The following is an 11,761-nucleotide window of genomic DNA, read 5'->3' as shown; positions in this document are numbered from 1 at the left end:
GGAGTGGGTGGGTAGCCTTTCCCTTCTCCAGGGGATCTTCCCAACCCAGGGATCACACCCAGGTCTCCCGCATTGCAGGCGGATTCTTTACCAGCTGAGCCACACCCGGTAGCTAGGAGTGTTCTAGAACGGTTGTTCTGTTGCTCAGTTGTGTCCAATTCTTGCAACCCTATGGACTGTAGCACGCCAGGCTTCCCTGTCCTTCACTATATCCTTGAATTTGCTCAGACTCACGTCCATTGAGTGGGTGATGCCATCCAACCATCTCATCCTCTATCGTCCCCTTTTCTTCTTGCCCTCAATCTTTCCCAGCATCAGGGTCTTTTCCGATGAGTCGGCTCTTCGCATCAAGTGGCCAAAGTATTGGAGCTTGAGCTTCAGCATCAGTCTTTCCAATGACTATTCAGGATTGATTTCCTTTAGGGTTGACTGATGTAATCTCTTTGCTGTCTAAGGGACTCTCAAGAGTCTTCTCCACCACCACAGTTTGAAAGCATCAGTTCTTCAGTGCTCAGTCTTTATGGTCCAACTCTCTTGGACTGCAAGGAGATCAAACCGGTTAGTACTAAAGGAAATAAACCCTGAATACTCATTGGAAGGACTGATGCTGAAGCTTCAATACTTTGGCCACCTGATACGAAGACCCTTCTCATTGGAAAAGACCCTGGTCCTGGGAAAGGTTGAAGTCAACAGGAGAAGGAGGCCGCAGAGGAAGAGATGGTTGGATGGCATCACCGATTCAATAGACTTGAGTCTGAGCCAATTCCGAGAGATAGTGAAGGATAGGGAAGCCTGGCATGCTGCAGTCCATGGGGTCACAAAGAGTTGGACATGACTGAACGACAAGAACAACAATCTACCTTCATCAAGTATATCTTCATCTCAGGAGTTCCCTGGTGGTACAGTGGTTAGGACTCGATGTTTTCATGGCAGTGACCTGGGTTCGATCCCTGGTTAGGGAACTGACATCCTGCAAGCTGAACCGCACAGCCAAATTAAAAACAAATCTTTAAAGTTTATCTTCATTTTAACTTGACTACATCTGCAATGACTATTTCCTAGTAAGGTCGCATTCACAGGTAAAGAGTTAGGACATGAATGGTAGTGGGGGAGACACATTTGAGCCCCCAGTAACCCTCGGAGATGTAGCACTTGTTATCCAGGTTCCCTTTTTACCTTGGAGAGGAGAACAGGTCTCCACTTACGTCCTCCACTCCAGCCCTCACCTGTCCGCTGTGCCCGACACGCAGTGAGGCCAAACAAACTGAAATGTCGGCGCTCGGAGCAGAGAAATGCTTACTGCGGGGGCTGGCTCAGCTAGTGCTCAGAAAGCCCTAACTCCCCCCTGGCTTTCAGGGAAGAGGTTTTATAGGCAAGATCTGGGAGGTGGGTGGCAGGTCTGTGATCCTCCTCTGATTGGTTGGTGAAGAGGAAATCCAGGAATTGCCACCATCAGCCTTCCAGCTCCCATCAGTCTGGGGTCCACGTGTTTATGCTCAGCCTGAAGTTACCATCCCCGACCTGGGATGGGGGCTCAGCTCCTGTTTAAGAACTCGGCGTATATTGTGAAGGACCCTCCTTTGCTGCTGTGTTATTTCTTCTTGGCTGCTCCTCCTTTATTTCTGCAGCCACTCCCTCCCCCAATTAGTAACTGTTTGAATCTGTCCTTTGAACTCAGAGAAGGTTGAGGAGGCCGAAGCCTTTTTCATACAAACGAGAAACGGTGGACCCCTCCAGGGGCCCCTTTTCTTTGAGACTCCCGTCTTTAGGGGAACGAGTGTTGCAATCACAAACAGAAGACGAACCCTGTTTTAGGGGGACTCCTTTTCCCTTTGGCCTCTCCACTCAGTTTTCTGGCTCCCACCTCAAAACAGTGGTCATGTCTAGCCTTGTTCCCTCTGGAAATCACGTCCCACAAGCAGCTCCATCATTTCCCATCTTTAAAAGGTTACAGAGGGACTCCCTGGCGGTCCAGTGGTGAAGACTCCAGTTCTACTGCAGGGGGCATGGGTTCAGTCCCTGGTTGGGGAACTAACATCCCACATGCCACACAGTAAGGCCAAAGAAAAGAAAAAAGGCTACAGAGTGGTCCCTGCCCCATGAAGTGTCCCCAGGTCAGTCACACCTCCCCGCCTCGTCCCTGCTCCTGGCAGGTTCAGGTGCTCAGGCTCCAGCTACATCGAGCATGTTCCAGCATCCAGCCCCTTAGCCTGTTTCTTGTGGCTGGAAGGGGCTCAGAAGATGTTCTCCGTACCTGACTGGTCCTGGCAGGCCTCTAAAGGACAAATGTCCAGACAATTGTGCCAGTGAGAAAAACACATCCCAGAAAGCCCAGCTTCCTGGGTCAGGTGGCCCGCCTCTCAGAATGTTGAGGAAATGTTTTACCCACGTGGGCCTGAGAACCTTGGGAAGGATGACAGCCTGACCTGAAGGTCAGGGATGTGCCCTCCAGGCTGGACGCCTGAGACCACGGCACCTGTAGGGCGGTCACGGCAGGGCCTGATGGTCCCCAGGAGGGGCTGCTGGAGGAGCAGGACCGGGCCTCAGCATCCTCCTGGACTGCTGGTCCCAGGTGTGAGTCAGGTGGGTGAGGGTAAATGAGGAGAGGCCTGAGAAACAGGACTGAATAAGGCTGACGCCACCCCCTGAACCAGGTCCATGCTCGGCCACATGGAGAAACTCAGGCAGCCTCCTGCACCCTCTGGACCATGAAGGGGCTTTTCCTACGATGTCTGTGCTCCTTGTGTCTGCTGTAACAAAGTGCCACAGACTGCTGGCTTAAACAATGGGGATTTATTCTTGCCCAGTTCTGGAGGTCAGAAGTCTGAAATCAAGGTGTCAGCAGCATTGGTTGCTTCTGAGGCTGGTGGGAGAATGTGTTTCAGGCTCCTCTCCTTGACTCTGTTTTGTTTTAAAGGCATGTCCTTGACAATTTTTTTTTTCATATTTGTACTTGTTTATTTATTTATGGCTGCCCTGGGTCTTCGTTGTTGCTCTCTAGATTTTCTCTAGTTCCGGCGAGCGGGGGCTACTGTTTGTTGCTGTGCTTGGAGCACGGGCTCTGGAGCGCTGGCTCAGTCGTTGCGGTGCACAAGTTTCCTTGCTCCATGGCGCGTGGAATCTTCCCGGACCAGGGATTGAACCTGCATTCCCTGCGTTGGCAGGTAGATTCTTATCCACTGTGCCACCAGGGAAGTCTGCTCCTTGGCTTTTGGAATGCCATCTTTCCTCCGTGTGTGTCTCTGTGACCAAATATCCCCATTCATATTGAATTAGGGCCCACCCTAATGACCTCATCTTCACTAATTATCTGCCTGCAATGCAGGAGACCCTGGTTCAATTCCTGGGTTGGGAAGATCCCCTGCAGAAGTAATAGCCTACCCACTCCAGTATTCTTGGTCTTCCCTGGTGGCTCAGTTGGTAAAGAACACGCCTGCAACGTGGGAGACCTGGATTCGATCCCTGGGTTGCAAAGATCCCCTGGAGAAGGGAAAGGCTACCCACTCCAGTGTTCTGGCCTGGAGAATTCCATGGACTGTATAGTCCGTGGGGTCGCAAAGAGTCGGACATGACTGAGCAACTTTCACTTCACTTTAACTAATTATATCTGCAACGACCCTACTTCCGAATTATGTGCTGAGGCCATGGGGGTTAGAACTTCAACATGTGAATCTGGAGGGGACACAAGTCAACCCATAACCACAAGTGACACATTTTCTGTGACCAAAGCCAGCCAAGAAGGCTGCCTGTTAAGCTGAGCACTGCACTGTCTGGGAGGGGATGGGTGGGCACCCTTACAGGGCAGTCACACAGGCTCTGATGAAATGCTTTGAAAAGCGCCCGATCTGTGGAATGTTCCAGGCAGATTAAATATACAGCATCCGAGAAGCCAAGTGGCTTGGAAAAATGCATTTACGGCTTTAACAAAAGATAGAGCAGTTGGACAAGCAAGCAAGACAGCACTAATTGGCAGGCTCCTCTTGTTTTCTCCCTACAGTTGCCTCATGGATTTGTTTCAAAAAAAAAAAAAAAAAGAAAAGTGTTGAAGGTTTGAAATTAAACACTTTAAACAATGGGCTAATGTTCTCAGAGACCAGCTTTTGTTCCACCTACTGGGTTCTTTTCAATCAGCTGAAAACACTGTCTTCCCGCGGGCAGGGGCACAGGAGATAAGAGGGAGGCGCCGCCTTCAACGCTTGGAGAGCAATTTTCTCTCCTATCTTATCACCACCTTCAAGACGCCTTATTTTCATCTGAAGTGTGGCTCCTATTTGGGCAAGAAAAAAGTCTTTTCATCTCTCCCATTCCTCATTTTTTCCCCCTCTATCTTCTGAGGGAAGCTTAGGGGAAGATTTTTCTTCCACTCGCCACACTTTTGGAATCCCATAAAACACGCAGGCGGCTGGCATGTTTTAGACGGATAACCCCCCCTCCCATCCCACCACGTGACCCCAGCACGAGCTGTCACGGGGCCAGCATGCAGACCTGGTGGGGGACCAACGAGGTTTGGCAGGAAGCAGGGGGGAGGCGAGCGAGGGGGGTGGGCAAGGAGCTGAGGGTCCCAAGTGTCCTTTGCCCCCTGACACGCCCGCGAGCCCACTTCCTCTTCAGGCACCGCGGGCCCCCTCATCTCCAAGGCTGCATCCATGTTTCACCCCCCATCACCAACATAATTGCAAGGCTGGCCTGACCCCTCTGCTTAGAAAGCTCCTCTTCCTCGGAACCCTTGAAGCACAGAATAAAGGAGATTTCCAGAACAACTTGATGGGTGTCGCTGGGAGGTCATTCTAAGGCAGTCAGCCTCAGGATGGTCTGAGCCGCAGGGACCTTGAAGAACTGCCCAAGGCAAAGGGATGGAGGAGGCAAAGGGACCCACCTGGGGCCAGTCCCACTGCCTCCGGTCTGCAGAGGCCATCTCCAGCAATTGGAGAGAGATAGCACATCTGGGCTACCATCTATGGGGTCACACAGAGTCGGACACGACTGAAGTGACTTAACAGCAGCAGCAGCAGCACATCTGGGGAGCATGGAAACATGACTGATGGATGGTGGGTGTGTGGCAGGGTCAGAAGAACAAATGGATGATGTGACCCCAGACTCAGGCTGTCACTGGGCCACAACGCTGCAGGATTATGGAGAATTGAGTTTGCATGTGAGCACCGACATCCCCGTGGCAGCTTGAAAAATGAGAACTTCTAGAGAGACGAAAACTGGACTTGGGATTCTTTTATTGAGATTCCTTCCTTCGTGCATACTGTCTGTCTCTCTCGTCCCTGCACACCCGTCTGTCAGTTTCTCTTTGTCTCTGCCTCTTTCACGCAGCAATCACAAAATAACATGGAAGAAGAGGTGACTTGTGTTCTCATAGCTACGAGATGACTTCAAGACTTGTGGAAATTGACATCTGCTGCTGGTGATGACTCAGATCCACATGTCACCATTGGGTACCACCTGAGAGCTAAGAAGATGCTCCAGTAAGCCTCCTCCCTCCTTTATGGGTTGGCTTTGCTGGTGTGTTTCTTTTTTAGAGTCAGGAGATGGGTCTCACGTGGGAATTATATTTCTCCAACCAACTGGTGCCAAGTTGGTTCCTGAAGCCCCCACAGTACTGGGGGCAGTTTCAGACCCCCATATTTCTTTTCTCTAGTCCCAGGCCAATTCTAATCTACAGACAATAAATACCAGCTACAGACATGCAGAACCTAGGAAAGGAGGCAGAGGGTGTGGTTAGGGTTCTGCGCCCCTCCAGGCTGGGCATGATAAAGTTCTGCTTCATAGCCCGAAGCACCCACCCCTGCCATTCTCACCACCATCTCCAAACCTAAAAACAACCATCTGGAAGGCCTTTATACTTGATCTTACCCAAAAGGCCGAGAAGAGATCTGGAAGGCCTTTAAACCCTTTTCACTTGGGGAAATGTGTATATCTTTGCATCCTCAGCCACTGCTTCCCTCTTGTGGAATCAAAAGAAAGTGGGGAGGGGGAAAAGAAAAATTAATAAACATATAACCTCTCCCAGGGAACAAGGCACCGTGCTGCGAGCTTTACAAATATTCTCGCCTAATCCTCAGAACAGCCCCCGAGACAGGAATTGTTTCTCGTGTATAAAGGAGGAAGGAGAGGCTTTTGAGGGAGAGTAATCAGCCTGGTCAAGGTCCCCTAGGCTAGGCTAGGACTGACACCCCAAAGCTGATCCTCTTGCTTCTGCAACCAGTTATCCCCTAAAGCTGATGAGATCCCAGTTGCAGCAGAGGAAATTCTAGCTGTTGGGACTGTCCTTCTGTGTGATATTTAGCCAAACTGCTACTACGCTAAGTTTCTCCATTCACCCTCCAACCACTCTGTTATCCGTAGGGCCCTGCTTCCTCTTCCCGCTTCCTAGCTCAAGCAAGGCCACCAAGTTCAGTTCTTAACACCTGCTCTGCTCTTTCTGCTGCTTTCCTTGGAAAATGCCGCCCTCCAACCTCCTCCACTGACTTTGTGAGAAGCACCTTCCCTCCGTGTCTGTGTCCCACCTGCGCTCCTGAGCCTCCAGCCAACTGCTCAGTCCTGTACAGGCTCACAGCGGGGCATCACCCACGTGAACATTGCCTGTCAGGTGTGAGACGGAGGTGGGAAGTGGGTAACTGAGGAATTACATGATTCAGGGGGGCACACATTTATTTTATTTTTAATTTTTTTAAAAAGAAATGCTTTATTATTTTTATGCAGCTAGTGGGATCTGAGTTCCCCGACCTGGAATTGAACCCCAGGCCCTCAGCAATGAGAGTATGGAGCCCTAACCACTGGACTGTCAGGGAAGTCCCCACATATTTGCTTTAAAACCATGCCTCTCGAGACGCGGGAGACGGCCGGCTCCGGCGGCGCAGGCGCGGGAGACGGCCGGCTCCGGCGGCGCAGGCGCGGGAGACGCCCGGTTCCAGCGCAACCGACCACGTGCAGAATCGTGGCTGAGATGAGCTACCCCATGCCCAGGGTTAGGGCGGTGGCCAAGAGGAGCTGTACCACGTTCAGGAGGCGGTGGCTGCTTGGGCACCGGAGGGCCGAGTGGAGCTGATCTACATTCAAAGCAGGAGGCACGGCCTTGAGGAGATACCCCTCATCCAAGGTAAGGTACAGCGGCTGCACCTTGCTGGAGCAGCTGGGAAGAGATACTCCACGACCAAGTGGAATATAAGAATCCAGTGTTCTGGGGAGGAAGGAACAAGATGGCGGAGGGATAAGATGGCAAGACCACTTTCTCCCCCACAAATTCATCAAAAGAACATTTGAACGCGGAGTAAAGTCCACAAAACAACTTCTGAATACTGGCAGAGGACATCAGGCTCCCAGAAAAGCAGCCCATTTTCTTCTAAAGGAGAGAGAAGAAATCCAGCTCCACCCACCAGAACACCGACACATGCTTCCCTAACCAGGGAACCCGGACAAGTCACCCGTCCAACCCCACACACAGCGAAGAAACTACGTAATAAAGAGAACTCCACAAACTGCAAGAAGAGGGAAAGGCCACCCCAAGCAAAGCAATATAAGCAAGATGAAGAGGCAGAGAAATACCCAGCAAGTAAAGGAACAAGATAATTGCCCACCAACACAAACAAAAGAAGAAGATATAGGGAATTTACCTGATAAAGAATTTCAAATTTTGATGGTGAAAATGATTCAAAATCTTGAAAGCAAAATGGAGTTACAGATAAATAACCTGGAGAAAAGGATTGAGAAGATGGAAGAAAGATTTAATAAGGACTTAGAGGAAATAAAAAAGAGTCAATATACAATGAATAATGCAATAGATGAGATCAGAAACACTCTGGAGGGAACAAACAGTAGAATAACAGAGGCAGAAGACAGGATAAGCGAACTAGAAGATAGAATTGTAGAAATAAATGAAAGAGAGAGGAAAAAAGAAAAACGAATTAAAAGAAATGAGGACAATATTAGAGACCTCTGGGACAATGTTAAACGCTCCAACATTCGAATCATAGGAGTCCCAGAAGAAGAAGACAAAAATAAAGACCATGAGAGAATACTTGAGGAGATAATAGTTGAAAACTTCCCTAAAATGGGGAAAGAAATAATCACCCAAGTCCAAGAAACCCAGAGAGTCCCCAACAGGATAAACCCAAGGCGAAATACTCCAAGACACATATTAATCAAATTAACAAAGATCAAACACAAATAACAAATATTAAAAGCAGCAAGGGAAAAGCAGCAAATAACACATAAGGGGATTCCCATAAGGATAACAGCTGATCTTTCAACAGAAACTCTTCAGGCCAGAAGGGAGTGGCAAGACATACTTAAAGTGATGAAAGAAAATACCCTACAGCCCAGATTACTATACCCAGCAAGGATCTCATTCAAATATGAAGGAGAAATCAAAAGCTTTACAGACAAGCAAAAGCTGAGGGAATTCAGCATCACCAAACCAGCTCTCCAACAAATGCTAAAGGATCTTCTATAGACAGGATACACAGAAAGAGTGTATAAACTTGAACCCAAAGCAATAAAGAAAATGGCTACGGGATCGTACTTATCAATAATTACCTTAAACGTAAATGGGTTGAAATTTTCAAAAAGGCTAGGAAACAATTCTCATAGCCATCAATAGTTCAGTGTTGAGTTCATGAATAGTTTTTAAAGTTTGGGACAAACTGTAGTATTTGCTATTTGAAGTACTATTTGTAATTGGCATATTACGATGTAACATTGGTCTTCATTTCCATCTTAAAACGCCTAAAAATGCCTAACAGGTTTTTAGATTTGTGAATTTTAGTTGAAATGTATTTTACGATGTTACTAAACCTGCAGAAATATTGAAATATTTCAGAGAACTTATTCACTGTACATTTAATTTATTTTATTTATAAAAGTTATGAACTGTAGAAAGTTTTACTTGTTGGGTCAAATGCTTGTTGCTTCAAATGCTTGTTGCATTTGAAGTGCTGCTGCTGCTGCTGCTGCTAAGTCACTTCAGTCGTGTCCGACTCTGTGTGACCCCATAGACGGCAGCCCACCAGGCTCCCCTGTCCCTGGGATTCTCCAGGCAAGAACACTGGAGTGGGTTGCCTTTTCCTTCTCCAATGTGTGAAAGTGAAAAGTGAAAGTGAAGTCGCTCAGTTGTGTCCGACCCTTAGCGACCCCACGGACTGCAGCCCACCAGGCTCCTCCATCCATGGGATTTCTAGGCAACAGTACTGGAGTGGCTTGCCATTGCCTTCTCCGTTTGAAGTGCTAGTTACAAGAAAATCAGATACCTTCAATGTATAAATGCTATTAAGTTTTTAAAGGACTCTGGAGTATAAGTAAGTTTGTTTAAAGAAATTTAGTCTGTTCAACTTGAAAAAAATAAAATTGGAAAAAAAAATAAAATAAAATAAAACCATGCCTCTCATCTCCCTCCTAAGATGCAAATTAATCCAATTTGGATCAGAGATATCAATGTAAAAAATGAAAGCATTGAAACACTAGAAGAAAATCCTAGGTGGATATTTTTGTTTTCTTAATAAACTTTTTATTTTGTATTGGAGTATAGCCGATTAACAATGTTTTGATAGTTTCAGGTAGGGATTCAGCCATGCACACACACATATCCATTCTTCCCCAAGCCCCTGGGTGTATACTTTTAGATTCTCAAAGGTGAGAAAGCTTTCTAGGTGTGACGGCTATAAATTCAAGTCAAAATATTCTTAAGACATCTACATAATATAAAGACATATGTTAAGATCTTAACACATATAATAATATATAAAGAATATGTCTCTGTATTAAGACATACAAAGAATATGGCTTTATTTTTTGTGACTCAATTTGCATTTTAAGCAGGCTAGGGGAGCCTCAGATCTCCATCAGTTAAGGCTTGTGCCTCAAGTTCTAGGTCTTTAAACCATACTGGTAGAGAAGATAAAGTTCAAACTGGGAAATTTTGAGAGGAAAATTAGGGAAAAGACCCAGAAAGGAAGCAAACATTTGGTTAATTTGAGCTCAGAAGCATAAACTCTTTCTTTTAGCTGTATTTCCATGGTTTTATGGGCTTCCCAGGTGGTGTTAGTGGTAAAGAACCCGCCTGCCAATGCAAGAGATGCAAGAGACTCAGGTTTGATCCCTGGGTCAGGAAGATCCCCTGGAGGAGGGCATGGCAACTCACTCCAGTATTCTTGCCTGGAGAATCCCATGGACAGAGGAGCCTGGCAGGCTATAGTCCATAGGGTTGCAAAGAGGCAGACACAACTGAATCAACTTAACATGCATGCACGCATGGTTTTATAAGCCACAGGGATCATGCATAACCTGAAGTCAAATCTTCAGAGTGGAAAGGGAACTGAGGTTACACCTAATTCAGGGGGGTTCCAGTGATAAAAGGTACACACTAGGCCTCAGTGTGTCCTTGCAGATAGCCATCCAACAGAGCTCTCCTTTCTTCTTACTTTGTCAAAAGGGTGAAACTGGCTTGTAACATTTTCCCCAGGGTAGAGGAGCTGGGGTGGAGAGAAAATACGAGGATTGGAATCAACTGCGTAGCTGGTTTATTGAGCATCTCAGACTCGGGGGTATAAACATAAAACGGTTTTATATTTTCTCTAATCAATGTCGTCAGCTGCACTTTGTCAAATTCTGCTTTCTGTCTCCTACCGAGAGCCCAGGCAGATCCCGCTGTTTTCCCATCACTTTCATTTATTACAAATCCTTCTGGCTTTAAATCACTACCTCACATCGAGCTCAAAGCTCTCAAGGGTCCCAGGCTCCCGCCCAGCCCAGCCGAGTCTCTGAGACAGGAGTGGAAGGGACTCACTGCCCATTGACTCCGTCTTTGTCTGGTCCATCTGCCCCAGGCAGCTTCTGCTCTCAAGGTGGTCTCCATGGAGACCACCATTGCCCTGCCCCCCGAGGTTCCTAGGGTGCTGTTCAGACTCACTTTGGACATCATCTCCATCCCCTTCTGAAAGGAACGTCCACGTGTCTCATCATGCCCTTCCCCAGTGGTCCACTCGAGGGCAGCCTGGACAATCCATGACTCCCGCCTCTTCTCGGGTCACTGTCATTGACACGGAACAGCAGGAGTCAATGAGAACCTCTCGAGTGCCTTCTAAGACCTGTGAAGACACAGGTTGGGAGATCCTGTATCCTTTCTTCCTGGGCCATCTCATCACAGTCCCCACTTGCCCAGCCTTCACCAGCTGCTCCGGCCACATTCCTGCCCTCAGGTGGAAGCAGACATCTGTTTCTATATGTTTTGCTAACGGAACTCTAGAGGACGCAGCCTGGGCTCCCCTGGGCACACCTCCTCTGTGCCCCAGTCGAGAAGATTGCAGATCCGCAGGAGCCTGGCTGGGAGTGAGCGGCCCGCGGCCTCTCCTTGTAGGGACCCCCAATTCAGAGCTGTCCTCTCGGAGCCCCACTTGTTGAAGATTTGCGTGCAAGGGAATCGCTCCCTCTCTTGGTTTGGGTTGAAGCAAACAGCCCTTCTCTCGCCCGCTACTAGAATGACAGGACTGTAAAGTCATAACGACTGCTCATAATTAATAATGATTCATGGGGTCGCAGAGAGTTGGACACGACTGAGCGACTGAACTGAACTGAACCATCATAGATTAAATACGTACCATCAGAGACACCCCTACACATCATTTCATTTCCCCAGAGGGAAGCCCTTTATTGTTCCCTCCATCTTATGATGAAAAAGTTGAGGTTTAGGGCGAAATCAAACCATGGCCCGTGGGCCAGACCTAGCCCACCACCTGTCTTTCCATGGCCCATGGCTAGG

The sequence above is a fragment of the Moschus berezovskii genome, chromosome 20, assembly GCF_049115385.1.
Source record: "Moschus berezovskii isolate FMDL1 chromosome 20, NW_MosBer_1.0, whole genome shotgun sequence".
NCBI classification, from domain to species: domain Eukaryota; kingdom Metazoa; phylum Chordata; class Mammalia; order Artiodactyla; family Moschidae; genus Moschus; species Moschus berezovskii.
The sequence above is the reverse complement of the archived record's forward strand: the minus strand, read 5'-3'. Positions refer to the sequence as shown.